This window comes from Schistocerca piceifrons, chromosome 2 (genome assembly GCF_021461385.2).
Source record: "Schistocerca piceifrons isolate TAMUIC-IGC-003096 chromosome 2, iqSchPice1.1, whole genome shotgun sequence".
In the NCBI taxonomy this organism is placed as follows: Eukaryota; Metazoa; Arthropoda; class Insecta; order Orthoptera; family Acrididae; genus Schistocerca; species Schistocerca piceifrons.
The window spans coordinates 830,852,295-830,877,830 of NC_060139.1; positions in this window are offsets into that span (position 1 = coordinate 830,852,295).

A 25,536-nucleotide genomic window follows, 5' to 3' on the forward strand; every position below is an offset into this window, starting at 1 on the left:
CTGAATGATTTAGAAAATGCTGGATGGTTCATAGAAGAGCCAGTGGGTAGGCAGTGGAAGAGAGCAAGAGATTCACTGCATGTATACCCCTAAAACTGCTTTTGGGATACTTTAAAGACTCATTGAACTTTGCTAAATGCTAAACAGGGACTTATTGTGGTATGAACTGCGATGTATAACAAATCATAAATTCTGGGAGCTCAAGAGGAGAGCAAGATCACTATCAGTAAAACAAGAGGGAAAATGACACACATCACTGTATCAGATGAACAGCGTTTGAAGCTTTTAAAAGTTTTGACTGCTGGTGTACTTTTACCATTATCTTTTGGTTCTTAGGAGGTTTTCGAGTACCCAGTGCTACCGACTGCAAGCAGATGAACGTGGGCTATTAAAACCTCTGCTCAATTGGAAAGCCCTTGTTCATCATACTTGCATTTCAGACCAATAGAGGAGGCAATATAGCAAATAATTCAACAGATTTGACAATTGCAGGTTAACTAATGCCAGTGTCTACCTGAACTCTAAATTCTACACTACTGGCCATTAAAACTGCAACACCACGAAGTTGACGTGCTAGCAGTCGAGATGTCAGGCATCTTATCCGCATGACTGTAACGGATCGTGCAGCCACGTCTCGATCCCTGAGTCAACAGATGGGGACGTTTGCAAGACAACAACCATCTGCACGAACAGTTCGACGACGTTTGCAGTAGCATGGATTATCAGCTCGGAGACCATGACTGCGGTTACCCTGATGCTGCATCACAGACAGGAGCGCCTGCGATGGTGTACTCAATGGCGAACCTGGGTGCACGAATGGCAAAACGTCATTTTTTCGGATGAATCCAGGTTCTGTTTACAGCATCATGATGGTCGCATCCGTGTTTGGCGACATAGTGGTGAACGCACATTGGAAGCGTGTATTCGTCATCGCCGACATAATGGTGTGGGGTGCCAATGGTTACACGTCTCGGTCACCTCTTGTTAGCATTGACGGCACTTTGAACAGTGGACGTTACATTTCAGATGTGTTACGACCCATGGCTCTACCCTTCATTCGATCGCTGCGAAACCCTACATTTCAGCTGGATAATGCACGACCGCATGTTGCAGGTCCTGTACGGGCCTTCCTGGATACAGAAAATGTTCGACTGCTGCCATGGCCAGCTCATTCTCCAGATCTCTCACCAATTGAAAACGTCTGGTCAAACTGGTTCGTCACAATATGTCAGTCGCTACTCTTGATGAACTGTGATAACGTGTTGAAGCTGCGTGGGCAGCTGTACCTGTACACGCCATGCAAGCTCTGTTTCACTCAATACCCAGGCGTGTCAAGGCCGTTATTACGGCCAGGGGTGGTTGTTCTGGGTACTGATTTCTCAGGATCTATGCACCCAAATTGTGTGAAAATGTAATCACATGTCAGTTCTAGTATAATATATTTGTCCATTGAATACCCGTTTATCATCTGCATTTCTTCTTGGTGCAGCAATTTTATTGGCCAGTAGTGTACCTGTATAATAATTTTGCAGTGGAATGAACATGTATGTGAGGTTTTGTGCTTCGTGCTATGAAGAGGAAGGATATCTACTCAGCCCATAGAAATTCAAAGTAATGGCACCAATCATCGTAATATACTACTCAAAACAGGAAGAGATAATTAAATCTGGACCTGTACAAATTGAATTTAAGTCTTCAGCATATTTACGCTCTATTTCTACATTACATGTTGCCTTCTCACCAGTGTTGTGCATCGACCTGCATAAATAAATAGGCGTACGCCATATCCAGATCATTTCACAATGACATCTAAAGATGTGAACATCATTGCTGACATTCAGGGGTTATATGGTTATGAGCGTAGACAGTTCATATTTAAAGATGTTTCATTCATAACATACACAGAAGATGCCTTTATAATACGACTTTCTCAGCAAACATTGCATCTCCGATGTCTTTCAAGGACGTGAAGTGTTCTAAAAGACGGAGGACTGCAATGTGGTTAACACATTTCTACCACGCAAATAACTGGGATAACCCTGGTAGACCCTACAAAGATATATTGACGCCGCTTCGATTATTCGACAACTTAGATACCATCATTTACATCACAGACGAGAACAAGATCACATGGATGCATCGAATCTTCAAGTTTGCTGCTATTCAAGACCTGAAATTCTACAGATGTCCTGCTCTCCACTGACTTACGAAATTGTGTGAAAATAGTGTTGTGTCTGCTTATGAGACTGTAAAATTACATTTAAGTTGGACTAAAAATAAATGAATTTTTATCTCACAATCTGTGTGTGATTTCTTTTCACCCTGTTCCGACCATGCTGACATGCCGTTTGGCCCAGACACTACGTCTGTGGTTTTCTTCAAGTACTGGTGATATAATTTTAGACATGTTTGCTACATGTCTTTGGAAGCGGACATGGTCACATGCCTCCTGCTCCCATAAGCCAGGTCATGCTGCACAATATGCGTAATCCCATGCACTCGTTCTAGATATTTTGTTGTCTTCCATGTTAAACTTCACCTTCAAAACTAATGTCATTTGTGTCTTGCACATAATTTATAAATACAATTGGGGTAGGATATTTGTAAATAACAATAAGAAAGACATGTGGTAACGAATTTTCGTTTGTTCAGTTCTCACAGGTACAATTTGAGTCTTGAGAGACTATTTGGTTCTTGAAGTTCAATTTGATTCTTGAAGTACAATTTGGTTGTAATATTCAATGCAGAGATACTTTTTTTACACACTAACAAAAAATATCACTGGTTGAAATATTTACAATTTTCAGATGTATAAGTTTTCTCTAAAAATTAATGCAGAGGTACTGTTATTCCCACACTACAATTAAATTCCACAGTCCAAATAGCAGCAGTTAAATGCTTGTTATACGACAACAATTCTGATGGATTGTGAACTTTGTACACGTATATCTATATTTAAAAATTAATCAGACTTGGATGGTTAGCAGCAGATGAAACTTAAAAAAAACTATTCTATTGACATGACGTGCAAGGTGAGTGTACATATTTCTGTTCCAGATTTTTTGTCGACTTTCATGGTGCGCAGATGTTTTGCAAGTAAAATTATTTTCGATGAACATCATTCGCAGGTATTTTTCTCCGAGGTATATATTTATAAGTGTACACAGTACACATTCCTCACACACATGGTGAGCGTAATAAGTAAATGAACAAATAAATATTTACGTCACACACACGCACACGCACAGAGAGAGAGAGAGAGAGAGAGAGAGAGAGAGAGAGAGAGAGAGAATTACTCAGACTATAATAAATGGGTCATATTATTCTGCAACATTTACACCCAGTTTCATTTTCTCCCCCCCCCCCCCCCCCATCCACTCTCTCTCTCAACGAGTGAATAATGTGAGTATGGAAGATTTTCAAGCTTGTCATCACAAATGGCCTTTTTATTGTCAAGAGGGACAGGCTGATTTTAGATTGCAGCTCAGTGTCAGTGCACAACTTGATGATGATGTATGGTTTGTGGGGCGCTCAACTGCGCGGTCATCAGCGCCCGTACGAATGTTCAACCTTTGCTCAGTCCAATCTCGCCCCTTTCATGAATGACGATGAAATCATGAGGACAACACAAACACCCAGTCATCTCGAGGAAGGTGAAAATCCCTGACCCTGCCGGGAATCGAACCCGGGACTCCGTGCTCGAGAAGCGAGAACGCGACCGCGAGACCACGGGCTGCGGACTGCACAACTTGTGTCCTCTCTATAGAACACTGGTTTGCTGTACTATATGCTGCAGTTGCGATGGTGCACTGCGAAAACCACTCACTGTACAGGCACGGCAAATAGTGTTGACGGAGAGGGGTCTCGATGGCGCACGGTGCTCACCCTTAGCACGGCTCTGGATGGTACTTCCAGTGTGTGATACGGATACATTTTTGCTTGCAGACCTGCAAACTCCATGATCGGTGACCCATTCGCCTGGTCTTTCATTGTGCTGATAACCTTCATGTTCTCAGGGACAATACCATAAGGATCATCAGACGTATAGGAAGAAATGTCAAATTCTTCACAGTGCCACCTCATTATTTCATGTGGAGCAAGTTCTTCACCCAATAGATGAAACTATCTGTATCTATATAAAGTAATTTAGAATTAGCGAAATGATGTTTCGGAAACTCATAATGGAGTCAGTACATGTAGAATTTGGAGAGGTTCAATATGCACAGCCCCACATAGACAGGTTTCATGAACTCTACCGCAACCTTTTACGATCTCCACAGCAACAAATTTCTCATTGAATATGGTGACCTGCTTAAAATTTGATCTGGCAATGCATTTTCTTATGCCAAATGCCCATCCCATTCGCTTATAATGAAAATTTCATTATGTTCCCTCGAACTCTCCAATGTTTAGTGGAAAACTGAATTATCCACAAGTTTAAAAAAAGTCTTTCTCAAAGTCACTCATCGCGGAAATCCTCAGAGTCGTGTTTAAAGGAATATACCAGGGGGTTGATTGAAGGAGGTAGCCCTGGTGATTCCAACCAGCCTTATAGCCATACTGAGGAGCTGCTGCAGCCTTAAGTCGGTGATCAAAATAATATCTTTAATGATATTTACGGCAGTCTTGGAGAAAACATTTTATCACAAACCGTGTTCAGTTCAGTTTGGTTAATCTAGTATCAAAAGATGTAATTTGTGCCATACGTTATCCTCAATTCTGTGCCAGGTGAGGCAGAAGTTTATCAGAGACATGGTAAAATAATTTGTATTACGAATACCAAATTAATCGTTACTATCGAGGGGTAGAGTTTTTGAGTCCTCTTTCTATAAGGGGTTTACTACCACAAGAATTACAATTAAAAATTTACTGCGTTTTCTTCTTATTAGCAATACAAATACGAAAGGATTAATTAATAGAACTAGAATTCTAGTCAAATGCTGATTTAATAATGCCATTGATTAGCAAGTTTTAACGGAAATCATATAAAATGAAAATTTTGGTTCCGTGTGTGCAGATGACTTATTTATTTACTATTTTACATTTTCAATGTCAAGGAACGTATTATTGCATTAATAAATCACAAGGTCAAATATTAGAAAAAGTTGGGCTTTTATCAAGGCAGCCAGTTTTTACACATGATCTCTAATATGTTGCAAAAAGTAGAATTCATTCTTTCGATGGTTTGAAATTTTATAACTGTGAACATATAAAGCAAGGACTTTTAGCGAATGATGGAAACAATTGTTTGCACTGGCAATTTGCATCCTTAAATTGTAGAATAAAGCAACTGTTTCCCTCTTTTGTGTCTTTCATTCTCTCATGCATCCTCTTTGCCCTTTCTTACTCCTTTCCTCACAGCGTTCACGTAAGATCTACAAATTTGCATACAAATAAATTACAGTTATTTATAATAAGAAAATTTTATTTTCGTTACTTTATAAACACAACTGATCGAATTTCGACCATTGGCGACACTAGTATTATATATTACCCATCTTTCCCTATAGCTTACCCCTATTTTTCTCAGCATTTCAAACACTTTGCTAAGTTTTACAAATCCTGTGAACGTGTCTTGATTTTTCTTCAGTCTTGCTCCCATTATCCAGAGCTACCTCAGAAGTGCCTCTTTGACGCCTCTATCTTTCCTAAAGCAAAACTGATCGTCATCTCACAGACTTTCAGTTTTCTTTTTCATTCTTCTGTATATTATTTTTGTTAGCAATTTGAATGTAAGAGTTGTGATGCTGATTGTGACACAATTCTCGTACTTGTCGGCCCTTACTATCTTCGGAATTGTGTGGATGACGTGTTCCCCTAAGTATGATGATAAATCTCATAGATTCTACACACTAACGTGAACAGTCGTTTTATCACCATTTCCCCCAATGACTTTAGGAATGCCGATGGAATGTTATGGATCCCTTCTTGTTTTTTCGCTCTTAAATCGGATCCCCTATCACTTCTACATACACTCCTGTTTCTTCTTCTATCACTTCTTAGCAACAAATAATCCTGAGTTAGTAACGAGCATCAAAACCGATATAGGGATTAGTGAACACAGGGTTGTAGTAGCGAGATTGAATATTGTAATCCCCAAATCCCCGACGAATAAGCGAAAAATATACCCATTCAAATAAGCAGATAAAAATTCACTTGACGCCTTCCTGAGAGACAATCTCCACTCATCCCAAATTAATAATATAAGTGTAGACCAGATGTGGCTTAAATGCAAGGAAATAGTATCGCCGGCCGTTGTAGCCGAGCGGTTCTAGGCGCTTTAGTCTGGAACTGCGCGACCGCTGCCGTCGCAGGTTCGACTCCTGCCTCGGGCATGGGTGTGTGTGATGTCCTTAGGTTAGTTAGGTTTAAGTAGTTCTAAGTTCTAGGCGACTGATGACCTCAGATGTTAAGTCCCATAGCGCTCAGAGCCATTTGAACCATTTTTGAAATAGTATCGGCAGCAATTGAGAGATTTACACCAAATAAACTAACAAACGACGGAGTTGATCCTCCTTGGTAAACAAAACGGGTTAGAACACTGTTGCAGAAGCAACGAAGCAAACATTCCAAATTTAAACAGAAGCAAAATCCCAAAGATAGACGATCCTTAACAGAAGCTCGAAATTTAGCGCGGAGTTCAATGCGAGACGCCTATAACGTTTCCACAACGAAACTTTGTCTCGAAACCTGGCAGAAAATCCAAAGAGATTCTGGTCGCATGTGAAGTATGTTAGCGGCAAGAAACAATCAATGCCTTCGTGCACGATAGCAATGGAGATACTATCGAAGACAGTGCTGCCAAATCAGAGTTACTAAACACAGCCTTCCGAAATGCCTTCACAAAAGAAGACGAAGTAAATATTCCATAATTCGAATCAAGAACAGCTGCCAACATGAGTAACGTATAAGTAAATATCCTCGGAGTAGTGAAGCGACTCAAATCACTTAATAAAAGCAGTCTTCTGGTCCAGACTGTATACCAGTTAGGTTCCTTTTGGAGTATGCTGATGCATTAGCTCCATACTTAACAATGATACACAACCGTTCGCTCGACGAAAGATCCGTACCCAAAGACTGGTAAGTTGCACAGGTCGCACCAATATTCAAGAAAGGCAGTAAGAATAATCCACTAAATTACAGGCCCATTTCGTTAACGTCGATATGCAGCAGGATTTTAGAACATATATTGTGTTAGAACATTATGAATTACCTCGAAGGTTCAAATGGTTAAAATGGCTCTGAGCACTATGGGACTTAACATCTCAGGTCATCAGTCCCCTAGAACTTAGAACTACTTAAACCTAACTAAACTTAGGACATCACACACATCCATGCCCGAGGCAGGATTCGAGCCTGAGACCGTAGCGGTCGCGCGGTTCCAGACTGAAGCGCCTAGAACCGCTCGGTCACCAGCGGCCGGCTTACCTCGAAGGAAACGGTCTATTGACACACAGTCAACATGGGTTTAGAAAAATCGTTCCTGTGAAACATAACTAGCTCTTTATTGACATGAAGCGCTGAATTCTATTGACAAGGGATTTCAGATCGATTCCGTATTCCTGGATTTCCGGAAGGCTTTTGACACTGAACCACACAAGCGGCTCGTAGTAAAATTGCGTGCTTATGGAATATCGTCTCAGTTATGTGACTGGATTTGCGATTTCCTGTCAGAGAGGTCACAGTTCGTAGTAATTGACGGAAAGTCATCGAGTAAAACAGAAGTGATTTCAGGCGTAGTGTTATAGGCCCTTTGCTGTTCCTTATCTGCATAAACGATTTGGGAGACACTCTGAGCAGCCGTCTTCGGTTGTTTGCAGATGACGCTGTCGTTTATCGACTAATAAAGTCATCAGAAGATCAAAATAAAGTGAAAAACGATTTAGAAAAAATATCTGAATGGTGCGAAAAGTGGCAGTTGACCCTAAATAACGAAAAATGTGAGGTCATCCACATGAGTGTTAAAAGAGACTCGTTAAACTTCAGTTACATGATAAATCAGTCTAATTTAAAAGCCGTAAATTCAACTAAATACCTAGGTACTACAATTACGAACAACTTAAATCGGAAAGAGCACATAGAAGATGTTTTGGGGAAGGCTAACCAAACGCTGTGTTTTATTGGCAGGACACTTAGAAAATGTAACCGACCGACTAAGGAGACTGCCTACGCTATACTTGTTCGTCATCTTTTAGAATACTGCTGCGCGGTGTGGGATCCTCACCAGATAGGACTGACGGAGTACATCGAAAAAGTTTAAAGAAAGGCAGCACGTTTTGTATTATCGCGAAATATGGGAGAGAGTGTCACAGAAATGATTCAGGATTTGGACTGGCCAACTTTCTCTTCCGAATGCGAAAATATTTTGTTGACATCGACTTACATAGGGAGGAACGATCACCACGATAAAATAAGGGAAATCAGAGCTCGTACGGAAAGGTATAGGTGTTCATTCTTTCCGCGCGCTATACGAGATTGGAATAATAGAGAACTGTGAAGGTAGTTCGATGAACCCTCTGCCAGGCACTTAAATGTGATTTGCATAGTATCCATGTAGATGTATATGGAGAAGTTGGAAAGAGAGCTCAGCAAGACTCGATCGACGCAATGGTCTGTTACACTGCTCCATAGTCCAGGTTTTATGATTTCGGCGCCACGTTTTTCTGTTAGGGGTATTTGCCTGACTGATAAGCGGTATTAGAATTACAGATCACTTTGCAGTTCCCTGAGTGTGACATTCAGTTCTGCAGTGACTCTTGCAGCTATTGTCCTCTTATTTTTCGTTACAATCATCTTCAATGACCGTCTGTCCGTTCACTCAGCACACGCTTTCGTCCGCCTTGTGACTCAGTGGAGCAGGTTTTTCTGCTTTCCCCATATGTGTTATAAATCTATTAGATGATGCCTCTTGGAACAGCAAACTCTTGCCGGCCGGGGTGGCCGAGCGATTCTAGGCGCTTCAGTCTGGAACCGCGCGACCGCTCCGGTCGCAGGTTCGAATCCTACCTCGGGTATGGATGTGTGTGAAGTCCTTAGTTAGGTTTAAGTAGTTCTAAGTTCTAGGGGACTGATGACCTCAGAAGTTAAGTCCTGTAGTGCTCAGAGCCATTTGAACCAACCAAACACTTTGGCTGCCTTGTTTTCGGTAGCACCCACGTACTAGCGCCAACAATTTGACGTTCCAATTTACTTACCTCCGGTGTAATCCACTAACAACTACACAAAAGACTTGAGACGTATTGCGGACATTGCACAGGGGCCGTTCGTGGTCAAATACAACGGCGCAACCTGCACAGTTGGCTAACATCTGCGTTTATGTTCAAGCATGCATTCCTCCAGGTTTTCCCATACCTTTGTCCAAACGTGGTAGTCGGCAGCGTTAAACGGCTGACGAATGAGGTTGTGAGATACGGGAGAATCAAACTGCAGGACGCGTGACATTCTGTTTTCTCTCGCGGATTAACCATCCTTCGTTGTGAGACACAGGCGTTGCAGGCTATGTCGTCAGTCGCAAAAAGCACTTCTGATTGGCCAGCGCAGGTAGCAATCAGAGATCATTATGATGGAAATAGCACTGGTACTGCCGCGGAAAACATGGGGAGCTCCACGCATGCAGTATACAGCGCGAGCTAGCCCCTAGTACATAATGTTCTTTGAAAAATCTTTTATAAAAGCTAGCTAGGATCACGCTCTAACTTATGTGAAAGAAGTACACTGTCAAAGTTTTTATAAAACGCTTTTTGTAACAGATATTTGACAAATATCTTTTGCAATGTAATACGGCCGTTACTCCGTGTGAGGCGCGCTGTAAACGGCAGCGGCTCCTGTCTGTGGACCGCCGCCCCGGCGTGCCTGCAGCGCATGCCGGCCTGGGGCGCAGGTAATTTGGCGAGCAGTCATTTGGAGAAACCGAAAGTGGTTCCCGCAGGTAGGCCAGCGGCCGCTCTGTTCGCCCGTCTCCAACCCCCACCCCTACCCCAGGGCTCGCCTTGCGGAAGTGGCGCGGACCTGACGCCGTTATGCGATTTATTGGATGTTTCGCGCGATGTGCCGTTCGCACCGTTCCACGCTGTAGCGCCAAAGGCTGTTCAATGAGCGGCTGTACAGGTAGTCAGTTACTATGCTCCATACTTTTATCACGGACACGGCTGGTATTTGGTATTATTTATGTAGCTGTATTTATTGCACGTGGCAATCCTCAGGCCCTTTCTTACATCTAACCAGACGTCCTTCACAATACAGTTTCAAAAAGAACATTACAACTTTAAAAATTCGTATAAATTTATTGAAAGAGGATATAGAGCTGGGTTTAGCGTTATTTTGTAGGGAAGCACATCAAGTTTTCACACCTTAAACTAAAGATGCTGTGTGTGGCTTCTGTTGGCCATCCTGCAAGTCAATTTCTTCCCGAACTTGCTGTAGCATTGCAGGTGTAACTTGCTCAGTCACGTCGTAAATTCTTGCTCTAAGTTCAGGTAGAGAAGCCGGCACAGGAGACACAAACACGATATCCTTGTTGAATACCCATAAAGAAAAATCGAGTGGTGTAAGGTCTGGGAAACGTGGGGGCCATGCAATTGGCTCCAATCCATTGACGTGGAAAGTGGCCACTGAGAAAACCCCGGATGTCAGCCAGATAGTGGGGTGGTGAACCATCTTTCATGAAGTAAACATTTTGTTCTTGATTATCCTAGCCTGTTATCGCCAACTTCGATACTTCAAACCAAAACACACAGCTAGTACGCTCCGGTCCAATGAAGGCAGCCATCTTTAACACAACTGCCACCAGCTCTCCTTACGGTGCGATTAGGCACTAGCGAACTACACGAGACAAAACCTTATTTATTTCCCTACAAATTGACAATACAATCACGTCTGTAGGTTCTATGAATTAATTTTCAAAGTTGCAAAGTCCTTTTTGAAACACCCTGTGCATTATACCCGATATATTCGTCCCGAGAAAACTCAGCAACTATGTTGATTGAACATTGATAAAACCGACGAATTCCAGGGGAAGATTCCTGAAAGGAAACGGAGGGTGCGACTGCTACGGTCGCAGGTTCGAATCCTGCCTCGGGCATGGATGTGTGTGATGTCCTTAGGTTAGTTAGGTTTAAGTCGTTCTAAGTTCTAGGGGACTGATGACCACAGCTGTTAAGTCCCATAGTGCTCAGAGCCATTTGAACCATTTGAAACGGAGGAAAAAAGGTCCTATGAACATGTGTTCGGAAATACATCGCTGACCACGTGTCGTCCCTATAGCCCATAGATGACGATTATGCAGGTTGATGATTCCAGTTCTGGTAAAGGTTCTTCGTCATTAAAGAGGACTAATGACAGAAATCCCATAACTGTGATGGTCTGGTGCAAAAATCATCCACAGGATCCTTCCCGTAGAGGGAAATCCGCTGCTGATAATCTAGCGGTTATCAAGCAAGACACACATAATCGTACATTGGCTAACACCACGCTGGCGGGCCACTTGCGTGGACCTATCACTAGGGTTCGCCTCAGCGATCTGTAGAACCCGGTCCTTCAGTTCTGGTGTACGCACAGTCCGCTGCATTACTACATGTTCGTCTGTCTGAAAGGATCCGTGATCACGCGAACGCCCGAAGTGGGCTTGAAATGTTGTGTGATGTAGTTGGTGTCCGTGAAGGTACTTGTTTTGGTATAGCCGTGCTGCCTCTCGACCGTTTCCATCTGCTTGACCGCACACATATATCATCTCGGCATGTTCCTGACGTGAATACCAGACCGCACTGCTGCTCACAGTACGCTGCGTCAATCACACAGGCTGCAACATACAAGGAACAGATGACACGTGCTCACAGGAACTTTCGTTCATCAGTGCCATGTAGTGTGGCCACGATGCATTTACGGACACATGTTCATGGGACCTTTTCTCCTCCACTTCCAGTCAAGAATCCATCCCTGCAGTTTTTAGATTTTTAGTTTTTTTCATTCTCAACAAAAAAAAAAGGCTCTGAGCCCTATGGGACTTCAACTTCGGAGGTCATCAGTCCCCTAGAACTTGGAACTGCTTAAACCTAACTAACCTAAGGACATCACACACATTCATGCCCGAAGCAGGATTCGAACCTGCGACCGTAGCGGTCGCGCGATTCCAGACTGTAGCGCCTAGATTTCATTCTCAGTGGCACAATTTTCACAGTATGACTGGTATCGACCTCCTTTAATCTGCCGCCTGCTTACCTGGATGGTTACGTGTTTGCATCCCATGCAGCGGGCACGGGTTCGATTCCCGCATCAAAAGTAATTGCTCTGGTTACATAAAAGCGCAGAAGTTACGCACCCAACAAATTTTTATCACTTACAAAACGTAATTTATGTTCTATAAGCTTACAAAATACACAGTGGACTAGCTGCATAATTCCTATGTTTGACAATGGACTGACACTGGATGATGCACAGTTTTAATTATGTGCAAAAAAAAAAAAAAAAAAAAAAAAAAATTGGGAGAGAGAGAGAGAGAAGTCGGCCACTCCCAGTTTCCCTCTTTCACATTCATTTATATTTCTTTCCCTACAAATGCTACCAGTAATATCGGTAATCCTACTATTTAATCCATCGTTTATGATCTTTGTGTCCTGTACCAAAACTACCGAACCGTACTTTTGGCTAACAAAACTACCGAACCGTAGTTTTCGCAGAGCGCAACTCTAACGATACCACATCGAAATTAGATTACCTTGTGCCAAAACAAATAACAACTGCTTATGGATGAACAGTGATCGCCGACCTAGTGAAACCCACTGTTATTCAAATAATATTAATACCTTGGGCGACAATCAAGTGTCCCTCGAAACAGAGTAAAATTCTATTGGTGTGCTGCTCGATGTATTTTGGGGGACATTTCTTAATAATAATGTTTTAAATGTATTATACTTATAAGAAAGGACAGAGTTTGTGGATGACCTCGACTGGGCGTGGAAGAAAACTCAGAAGCAGTTAATTTTATTGATTTTGTGAAATGATACTTAAGGGATAGCTTACCATGAAAAATTAATGAGTCTCATGATTGGCTGCAGTAATGTGTTTTATAATTATGTATTCAACATTAGTTATCCTGTCTTGTATTGACCTATGACTCTGTACTGTATTTGATTTCCTATACAGATGTTAGATTCTCTTTGTGTTTTCTGCTGATGACGTGGGTGATAGTGTTTGTACGTGTTTTGTTATGATGACGTAACTTATAAAAATGTTCTCTAATTGTTTAGTAAAGTCATGTTCTGAAAATAATAATTTTGATTTCTAATAGTGTTTCACAAATATATAAGGATCATAAGGACAATATATTATGAGTGAATTAGTGAGGTAATCGACCACTTACATGCGAATGAGAGCAGAGAACTAGTGTATTATTCAGAGCACTGAATGTGTGAGAGAATCAAATAAAATGTTAGTACTACATGTAGAAGTTTTGGTGTGAAAGCGAATACATCAGTGACTACTAATGGATATTTAAAAGAGTGTGAATGTGTCTGAGCTCGGGAAACTGTGAAATGTTGAGGTTTAATGCACCAGCAGCACTGATGAATGAGTGAGCGATGGTTCGCAAGGAAAGGATAAAGAATAAATATTTGCCACCTTGGCAACATCCATATCCCAAACTGCGTCTCTTACAAGCATGCAACTCCAGTGCCACGTGAGAGTCAAAGTTTCTCGATGCCCTTGTGGTTTGAGCACAAATGCGTCAGCAAAAATTACAAACTGGAGGAAGGGACGTTGTTACGGGTCCGGTTTTCGGAATTTACCTGCAACATAACCAACGGAATTAATAGCAGATTACAGAAGGGAGGCAATTTCTACCAAACAATAAAAAACTTGATTTGGAATAAGGAAACTTCAGAAAAAGCAAAACTCGTTATGTATAAGAGTTATTACCTCCCTATTGTCACCCATGGAGGAGACACATGGACCATGACAGAAAGGGACTGGAACAGAGTGCAAGCAGGGGAAATGAAATTTCTCAGATCAGTTAAGGGAAAGACAAGAATGGGCAGAGTAATGAATGTAGATGTAAGAAAGGACCTTAAACAAGAAAGTATGAGAGAAGAAATGAAAAAAAAAGAGGTTAAGCCGGTACGGTAAGAGGATGTGTGGGCACGGACTTCCCAAAATTATGAAAGAACTAAAGTTGAATGGAAAAAGACCTAGAGGGCTCCCAAGAACACGGCGCAAAAGGGGACCATGAATATCTGTGGAAAGGTGTGACCTGGTAGCAAGGAGAGAAAGGAAAGTGGTGGGAGGACCGAGGCAAATGGAAAGAACTCGTCAGCACCCAGACCCGGCAGTAGCAGGAGCGGGATCCGGATACCAGAACAACAACAACAATCTGCAACATATGCAACTTCACAAGATTCAAATTAGAGGCCCATCGTCGACCTGCCTAATTAACTGGTCTTAAATATACAAGTGGTTCTTACTAGGAGCATGTAAAAACGGAGCCGGCCGGTGTGGCCATGCGGTTCTAGGTGCTTCAGTCCGGAACCGCGCGACCGCTACGGTCGCAGGTTCGAATCCTGCCTCGGGCATGGGTGTGTGTGATGTCCTTAGGTTAGTTAGGTTTAAGTAGTTCTAAGTTCTAGGGGACTGATGACCCCAGATGTTAAGTCCCATAGTGCTCAGAGCCGTTTGAACCATTTTTGTAAAAACGGACTTCCGTGCTGTTGGAAAGTAAGGGAACGTTTTGCAAGGAAACTGGACAACTCTTTCAGTGAACCGAACTCTATGACAATCAGGCACTGCTTCTGAGAAAGGACCGTGAGGGGTGGCGATCACACAATGGCCGAGGATCAGCAGAGCTTTCTCTGGCGACCTGCTGCAGGAGTTTCACAACAGGTAGAGCTTTCTGTAGCGACTGCTTGTGGGAACGTGAGCTGCAGTGAGGACGAACCTTAGCAGAAAGCGCTATTGTCTACTAAAAGTAGACACAACTTTTGGGACGGACACCAGAGACAGCTATTGAGCAGGCGAAAAGAAACAACACCGACTCAAAGGAAGGCCTCGGCGCTTGTTCGTGACGTCACATCTGCTAGGCACGGTGAACGTCAGGCATACTCACAATGGTGGTGTTTCCCTCCCTGACACAGGAAAATATGAAACTATTGGCGGTAGTGTTGACTAACACACATTGTTCTGAGCGATTTCTGCGATCAAATAATTGTGCAATTCATTACACTTCTTAACAAATAGTGTACTCCTGAACTTAAATTTCCACCTGTTTTAAGGATTGCCATACAAAAACAACTTCATGGTCCAGCAGTAACGGAATTCGTGCTTCTTTACCTTATTTGTAAATCTGAGGAAGTTACGTTTGTACTGGGTTGCTTTTACCAGAAACTGTCAAAATATTGGTGCTCTTCTTTAGGTATCTTGGTTGACTATAGGGTGAGGAGCACTGAGTGTTAATGAAATATCTTGCGATTGTACACCTTTGGGGAGGGGGGTGGGGGACAGAAGAAGAGGCAAAAGAGAGATACTTGTTTTATTAAATAAATTTTTTTTATCTTATAAACTTTCTCCTTTCAGTTGCGAGAGGGGAATATTTATCTTTTCTAATGTGCATGTTTAAAAAAGTTTTATTTTCGATGTATGATGCTATTTTGTTTCCTGTTTAGAATTCCTTTCGTTGAAAACGACTGTAATCTAATGACTGGCAACAGTTGGACATTTACACATGTAAATTAGTTCACATTTCCACTGACGATGTCAAACGAAAATAAATAAATCAATAAAAGAAACGAGTTAATTGTAAGGGGGCTGGGGTAAGTTTCGATAACAAAATGAATCAAGTAAGTATAGTTACTTGAACGTAAAATTTCCGAAGCTTGCAATGGGGCAAAGCGTCTTCTCATATTGATCTACGTTTGTTTCGACAGGATTCAGTAATACAGAACTATGATCTTCATTTGTAGCTTTACGATAATAAGAAAATCTTTCATCTAAATAGAACTGCAGAATCCAAAACAATACCAAACATTTTGTCCAAAAATAAGAGATTTATAGTGATACGCACGCCCAGACGTTTCTGCCTGCAACAGACCTGGCGTTCGCCGTGCCTAGCTGACGTGACGTCACCAACAAGCGCCGAGGCCTTCCTTTGAGTCGGTGTTGAAAGAAAGCCCCCAGTCTTTGAAAACCGTTGGACACCCCTGAACGCGCTGCTCTTACACAAAAACTTTGTTTAAGAACATAAGAAGGACGTCGCTTCGTATAGAACTTTTCCCAGAGTAGCTGAGAGCACGACATTGACGGAAGGAAGCTCCTTTATCAGAAGAAAGAGACAGAAAGAAGGAGAAATGACTTTTTTCCGAGGAAACTGTTAGGTAAAATGGTACTGATTAACTAATTAAACATAGCCCAGGAAAGGGAACCCGCACTCTCAGACACGAATTTTTATCGATAGGGACTCACAAGAAATAGAATCCAGCCAATCAGGTGTAGCTTGTGACGAAAAACACGGAAAGCGAGGCTTCCTTGCCAGTAAACACACTCTTCTCTCCTCCCAGTCGCCTGGCAGAGCTTCTCACTAGAAGTTCTACTTGGATCTCCATTACAGATCTTGGCCTATGACAGCAACTTAGGAGGAAGGAAGCTGGTGCTGCTTGAGGTCAAAGTATTTCAGCCACCAACAGCTACACTATGGCGAGACCAAGATGTAGGGCAACTCAAATCAGTTCACAACTTTAACATTTTAGACGCGTTACTTTGCAAGTCTTTGCGACATTACCTGATGGTCAATACTGTGTAGTTGCTCCTCTAAACAGCATCCTACATGAGCGAACCAGCTGTGTCTTTACCTGCTGTTGCTCGTAGGTTATGTTCTTGGGCTATGCACGGCACTTGTAAAAAAAATAGCTCGATGTAGTCATATGGTCGAGCTGCTCACGTCTGCTTTCATTCCGCGCAGCGAATTTGCTGCAAATAATAATAGCCTACAGCCGTGATCCTGCAGTCGAATAGTCTATGCAGTTTCTAGAACTGCGAGTTAATAAAATACACGGAAATACAAAATGAAAGTTGAATCGGTAATTTAATGACAAGGAGTCTATTCTAATGTCTGTAATTGATATAGACGGCAGAGAATTATGTTGAATAATATTTATTCAAGAAAGGACATCTCAAATATACAGGAAGTGGTTCTACGATATTCAGGTAAAATTACAAACAAAAATACGCTTACCAAATGCAGTAAAGTTACGCTGAGAGCATTACAAGAATGGTAGCAAAATCCAAAAACTAAACAGTCATGAAAGATACCCAAAAACTAAGTCCATTTCGTAATCACAGTACGCGAAAACTCACCAGCTCAAAACAGTTCAGAGTTCAAAATCATGATTCACAAATTGACACACACAATACAAAGAATGGAAACTAATACCCTAATATCCTCAGTTCTGTAATACAATTGGAGAGAATTAGTTCTCCACTGCAGCACAATCAGAGCTCTCGAAATAGAGGGTCCCTTCAGAGGTTACAGTAATTTTACAAACTTGATCTGACTCATCAGGACCACTTTCCCGTGCTTAACTAATGCATTATGACAATATTTAAACAAAAGAAATGTTATAAACGTTCAATCAGACTCAGGCCATTCACAATAATTACTAATAAAGGATTGTTCATAAATAAAGAAAGTAGTATCCTTGCGCAAGTGGGCTCACGTTAAATGACAATGAATTGTCCTTAAATATTATTTAAACAATTATTTATGCCTTCTTGATGAAAGCATCTTTTGATTCTCATTTCAGTTGTGATGTCCGCTAACACATGCAACTGACCACTTTTATATTAGCACAGGTTTTTTAATAGCACGTAGCACTTAGAATCAACATTTAAATTAAGTTAGTGGCAAAATAGGAAACTGTTCATTAAATAAATACGCAAGTATCACAAAATACTAGGTAGTCGTGCACTATTCTTTTTGTAGTGTAATTGTAGAGGATATGGTGTTCTTTGAAATAATTGTATAATTAAAAGATATAAGAAAGTTAATAAATCAAGAAAAAACAAACTCATTATATAGATACAGATACGTCGCTTTCAGGAGTGATAGCTATAGTGTAATGCTATCATCTGAGATACCGTCTGTAGAAATCGCGAAATTGTTAATTCGGAGATTCATTGTGAAAATGTTTATTCACTGTAAAATATTAATTTTTGTAGTTTTCAAGGTATTGAAATTATTTTTGTGTATTGGATGTGTCTCACTTTTATGGGATCTGCGGTGTAACGTTACGTATTATTAGGTTTTCGTTTGTTATATGACCATGTGCAGACTTCGTCACCTACGTCAGTTACAACCCACTTCAAAAATGATTCATATTCTTTTTAAATTGTCATAGAATGGTTCTTGAACGAAACTGTAAAACATCAGTTGAGTCGTGTGCAAAGAATTACATCACTTGGGCCAATTGGTTTTCGTAACTTTTTCGAATTTAAATTTCGTTTGTTTCTCCTCAGAAAATTATATCGACACACGTTATCTTGATCTAATCGATATCAGAATCACACATTAAATAAACTTTTTAGATTCAAAGTGTTGGCCAACGCTGTCTGAATCAATAATCTTGTCAAATATATTATTAATCCGTTCACATAACTCTTCATAAATAAATCTTCAAGAAACGTGTTTCAACTTTAGTAGCGTACACTATTTTATTAGCTTCCTACACATACAGATGTGAACTTGAGCGTTGACAGACAGTGACTAACTTTTCAATAAGACTAAGCTCATTATTGTTGTACAAAAAGAGTATAAAAATTCATTTTTAATTTTTAGAAACACGACGCAACAACTCGGTTCCAGGATCTTCTGTTGCTCCTTGGCTGTCGACCCGCGACGTATAGCGGCCAGCAATTTCCTCTCTGGTCGCGGCAACGAAGATGCTGTCCCCGTTCGTTGCGCCGATCTCTCCGTACATGAAACACATAAAAAAAATACAAAACTTTTAGATAATTCACATCTATTATAAATAATAAGAAAACACATAAACAAAACTAAATTAAACTTATAGTCACCTGCAAACTGGGCTGACTTTGGTGGATGGGTGACGCTTAATTTCGTCCCACTACAGATCGCCGATGTATTCAGAATTGCTTTGATATTTGACTGTAAATTATTACAGAACCGTAGGAAGAAATCTTTCAGCTAGTCTCAACGTCTGCCATTGCTGGTCATTCCGCATTCCGTTAAGCGGGGGACCACTGTCCGGCTTTCCTACACTGGGATTTTCCCCACATCTGACTCACTGCTCGTCCTCGCCGCTTTGTTGCCTGAGTGGTTGCTGCAGCCCACTCTGAGCCCCGGGCGTTCCGCCGTTCATCGAATTCAGCGTACCTCCTAGCAGTCCTAGGCGGCCGGTTAGCTCACCTACATGCTCGTAACGTTATGTCGTGAAAAGTTTGCTTCCAGATTTCACAACAGGCGCGAGACACTACTTCTACTTAATATATCTGTTGCCTTCATCAATTCTGTACTTTACTAACTCATTTCGCGATGATCACTTAGTACTTACGTGATTTATTTTCACTTTTCCCCTCATGTCAGATTAAAAGATTTGCTCTCACATAGATTACCTTAAAAACTATTTACAGAAATGTTTCCACAAGATCCCTTTATGAAATATTATTGAGAATTAAGCATTTTTACACAGTTGTGAGTTGTCGAAATGGTAAAAAAAGTATGATTCATAAATCGAACTTAATTCAAGTCTACATTCGTAATAAAAGAATAAAAGTAAACAACCTACAAATGACTTGAAAGTCGAAACTGCAATTGTAAAAATTGTAATAAGCCATTAAACTTCCTCTTATTTATAGAATCGAACTCACAAATACAAAAAAGCTTCACATGTCCAATTACTTTTCAAATTAGATTATGTGTCACATATTTGATGTTATGCACGTAAACGACAAAAAATTTAAGAAAGGTTTGAAATTATGGTAAAAACATGTTGGAAGTCGCTAAGTGCTGCCATTACCAGGCACTTTATGAATATATTTTAAGTAATTTTCTCTCCGTTTGAAGCAAAAGCTAATTTTTCATGCATCTCAATGTTTTTTGACGTCGTATCTCCTGAACCAAGTGTCATACACTGATATGATTTTGCAGATACGCTCAGTGCTACATTTGGACACTGTTTGCAAAAAGTGTCTCGAACACAGATAGTAGTAAAGAAGAAACAAATTATAATGTCATGTATGATACTGCAGTTTTACTGTATGATCAGAAAAAATGAAGTAAGCGATAAACTTTCTTCCTGTCATCATTTTGTGGTTAGTGTCAGCGAAAGAAAGTTTCGTAAAGACATGAGATTATGTGTATAGGTTTGTTGCGAGTCAGTGAGTGCTCTCATACTCAAATACCGGACGAATATAGCCAGGGTATTTGCCTCAAGACTTGTACACTGTTTGTAAGTGCAAAAGCTAGTTTTCCACGCATCTCAGGGTTTGTGAAGTCATATCTCCCAAACTATATGTCGTACAAGGACATAATTTTGGCGGTACATTTACTGGCATGTACACTACTGGCCATTAATATTGCTCCACCACGAAGCAGACGTGCTACGGACTCGAAATTTAACCGACAGGAAAAAATGCTGTGATATGCAAATGAGTAGCTTTTCAGAGCATTCACACAACGTTGGCGCCGGTGGCTACACCTACAACGTGCTGACAAGAGGAAAGTTTCCAAACGATTTCTCATACACAAACAGCAGTTGACAGGCGTTGCCTGGTGAAACGTCGTTGTGATGCCTCATGCAAGGAGGAGAAATGCGGACCATCACGTTTCCGACTTTGATAAAGGTCGGATTGTAGCCTATCGCGATTGCGGTTGATCGTATCGCGACATTGCTGCTCGCGTTGGTCGAGATCCAATGACTGTTAGCAGAATATTGAATCGGTGGGTTCAGGAGGGTAATACGGAACGTCGTGCTGGATCCCAACGGCGTCGTATCACCAGCAGTCGAGATGACAGGCATCTTATCCGCACGGCTGTAACGGATCTGCAGCCACATCTCTATCCCTGAGTCAACAGATGGGGACATTTGCAAGACAACAACCATCTTCACGAACAGTTCGACGACGTTTGCAGCAGCATGGACTATCAGCTCGGAGACCATGGCTGCGGTTACCCTTGACGCTCCATCACAGACAGGAGCGCCTGCGATGGTGTACTCACCGACGAACCTGGGTGCACGAATGGCAAAACGTCATTTTTTCGGATGAATCCAGGTTCTGTTTGCAGCATCATGATGGTCGCATCCGTGTTTGGCGACATCGTGGTGAACGCACATTGGAAGCATGTATTCGTCATCGCCATACTGGCGTATCACCCGACATAATAGTACGGGGTGCCACCTCTTGTTCGCATTGACGGCACACTGAACAGTGGGCGTTACATTTCAGATGTGTTACGACCGGTGGCTCTATCCTTCATTCGATCCCCTACATTTCAGCAGGATAATGCACGACCGCATGTTGCAGGTTCTGTACGGGCCTTTCTGTATACAAAAAATTTTCGACTGCTGCCCTGGCCAGCACATCCAGATCTCTTACCAACTGAAAACGTCTGGTCAATGGTGGCCGAGCAACTGGCTCGTCACAATACGCCAGTCACTACTGTCGACGAACTGTGGTATCGTGTTGAAGCTGCATGGGCAGCTGTACCTGTACACGCCATCCAAGCTCTGTTTGACTCAGTGCCCAGGCGTATCAAGGCCGTTATTACGGCCAGAGGTGGTTGTTCTGGGTACTGATATCTCAGGATCTATGCACCCCAGTTGCGTGAAAATGTAATCACATGTCAGTTCTACTATAATATATTTGTCCAATGAATACCCGTTTCTCATCTGCATTTCCTCTTGGTGTAGCAACTTTAAGGGCCAGTAGTGTATGAATACTATTTGCTAAATGTGTTATGAATACAATTAGTGGTACAGAAGAAATAAATTAGAACGTTCATGCCTGTTGCGCCAGTTTTACTGCATAAACAGCGAAAATGTAGCTAGCTACTTACTTTTTACATTTTATTTGTGGGTGCAGTAAGGGGGGGGGGGGGGGTTTGTCAGTTGTCATCAAGAAAATGTTTCTCGAAGACTTGAAATTACGCATCCAGTTTGTTGCAAGTCATAAGTGCTCTCATTCTCAAATGAATATATTTCGGGTATTAGCCCGCAGTGAGTTATGCTGTTTATACTGTAATATTTATCTTACTGTGATGAACTTCTCATGGGCTATACCTCTTAACGAGTACATTATGCCAGGATTTAGAATTTTTAAATTCGGTCATTAGCCTATTCGTATGAAATACAGAAAATCAACTTTTTTGCTCTGAAAGCCGTTAGGTAGGCAACATGTAACTAATTTCACGTTCGGTGCTCTCTGATCGTTGCTCGGTTACATTGTGTGTTTGAGTTTGCGTGTGAGTGTGTAACACCGTCTGCGAAACTGAACAACACGTTTGTCTGTCGAGGGGACCGTATCCGGACTGCTTTTCAGAAACCTTTATTTTGAATATTCTTTTACATATCCAAGTGATCGTTGACGTAATAAATTATTATACGTCATTAGTATGTTGATAGCGAAAACTTTTTATTCTATCGAGAGACGGGGTAAGATGCGGCGCACCAAACGGTGCGTATAGAATTGCCAAACAATTTTTCAGATTGCGTATTGAGGATCAGTGAAGGTGGTTTTGGTCTGTGGATGTTTTCCCTAGTTTTGTTTCAGATCACAAGATTTGCTTGTCTGTGCACGTACTTATGAACTTTTATGCCTCTCACACTTTTTAACCAACAATTAGAAGCATCCCGTAACAGGACGAAATGAATCCCTACAAACACTAAGTACTATTCAGCCGAGATTCGAAGAAAATCAGATGCATCTGATCGTCTGGGCCTGCCATGAGCCGCTCTTTTCTGATGGGCACAGGCGATAGTATCATGACAAATCACTTTGTCCAAAAATTCGGCCGTTGTTCTCCATCTTTTAGGAAAAAACAGAAAAATTTTCCTTTCAGTGTGGAGGGTAGTTAATGGAGGAACCTATTCAACTACATGGGACAGTAGTCCATTCATTCCTTGATCTCCCTCTATGATATTCTCTCTCCCCCCCCCCCCCCACCCCCACCACCACCAACACACTCTCCTCCAGTATTAAATTGGTGATCCCTTCATATCAAAGAATGTGTCATATCAACCGATCGCTTCTTTTCGTCAAGTTGTGCCACAAATTTCTTGTCTCTCCAATTCTATTTCAACTTATCTAGACCCCATCTTAATTTCTTACAATTTTCCAGTTTCTTCAGTTTTAATCTACAGTTCATAACCAGTAAATTGTGGTCTCAGTCCACATAGGCCCTGGAAATGTCTTACAATTTGAAATCTGTTTCCTAAATCTCTGTTGTACCATTACACAGGGTGTCACTAACTATTGCCACCTAGAATAACTCCAGAAGTATGACAGTATCTGAAAAGTTTGTAAGACAAATGTTGCATGGGGCAACGGGGGCCATAATATGATTGTTGTTAGGTGGTGTCATGTCAGAGATAAGAAGGTCAACTTTGTTTTTCTAAATGGGCTGCTATAATTTGGTACTTATTTTCTGATAGCGGCTATCGAGACGAATCCAATGATGTCTAACACTAAGGTCTTTGAAGGTCAAAAAGGTGCTAAGAACGTGCATTTATAGAAGGTGTTCCAAGTGATGAACATTGGTATCAATTCAGTGTTGCAATCTTCTTATCATTGATTTAATGGTATTCTCTATCACTGCGGCACTTATCGAAGCACATGCCCTGACAATTCTCTCTCGTATATCGTGCAAATAGTAAATATTCGCCGAATACCGCGACACGTAAACACCATTCGACAGTTTTGCAGTACAACACTATTAGGAGCAGTAAGACTAGTGAAAGGTCTCTGTTGGATTCCTTTCATGTTAATTTCTTAAAACTGTTGTCATTTACGGCATACATTCCACTTCTAAATTTGCTGTGGTGTTTCTGACTATCTGGGAGGAGACTGAGCAGTGGAACGTGTTACTTTTACACATAAACAAGAACGATCTGTCACACTACTACACTTTAAAACACAGTTTATATGTAATTCATGTCACACAGTCTCATACGGAACCTACATCCGCTTTCTTTTTTATGCTGTATATGATAAGATACTGTCATCCCCCTTCCTTTCTGTGTGAAAGGATTAATGAGCAAATGTATTTCTAGTTGCATGCTTGACGGTAGCAGACAAGCCTGCCTGCTAGAGAACAGTAGGATCAACGTCGGAACAGGTACCTACGCTTTCTAAAAGCAAAGACGTTTCTATTCTTAGTATGATCCTGTCCGTTCCTAGTCATGTTGGTATAGGATGCTGCCTCTCTGGTCACTTCCGTTTGTATCTGTCAAGCACCCTCGGTAGGGGCCCAGGCAGTCAGTCCACGGCGAGCGTCTGAAGTGGTAAGATCTCCGACTAAGCGCGTCTCTGCTATGTTCAGCCTAACTGAAAATTTAATCACCTTTATTTCAGGTTTAGATCTAAAATATCTAATGTTATCTTAAATTGCAACGCAGTGTAATTGAGTGTGAAGTTCAGAATATCTTCCAATAGTTGCTTTGTCACTACTTTGTGAGTAAAGTGGAACCACGTGTGGGTGATCCGTAACTCTAACCAAGATCATCAATCTTAAATGCGAATGTGCGTGAGATTATAACGTCTCGTCTTGACAATATTTTTCAATATAGCAACTTTTCTTTACGTTCAACCCACGTGGGATGTACTTTGTGAGACCAGTACCAAGTGCTTATAAAATTGTTTGACCCATCAGGTTAATAATAAGACGATAGTAACCAGTTCGAGGTTCTTCTTTTGTAATTTGTGTTTCGATGTAATGTAATTTAATTATCAAAATTATTGTGGGGTTACACGCTTTGTGCAAACCAGGTTGACCACGTGAAGCATGTAGTTTAATCATCAAAGTAGCCCTCAGCTCTTCTTTTCGTGAAGATTTCACTGTGAGTTAGTATGAATTTAGTATACCAGTGTGTGGTAATTTCATGACGGACAGGATTGCGCTACGAACGTAACTTCTTTGGGTGAATTGAATCGGTTGGTTGTGGTTAATTTCCTCTTGCATATGTTTCAACGTTCTTTGTGTGTTATTTTATGAATGCAGTGTTGTATGCATTCTTGGCTCCATATTTGATGTGTTCCGTAAGATTACGAACTCACATTTTCACAATCCTAAATAAGGCACCAGTTTAGTTATGAATCAAGTTTAATATTCTGAAATTTTAACCGAATAATGATCAATGTTAAAATAAATGTCCAACTATAAACTGATTTATTTCTTTTTCTTTAAATTCTCTTTATATATATATATATATATAAACAGTTGTCATAAGATGACCATTAAAAGATTATAATTAATGTTAGTCTGGTTGGGAATTTGGTAAGCTAGACTGGATACCTGGTGAAACAGTTGCTCAGTAATGCAAGGCT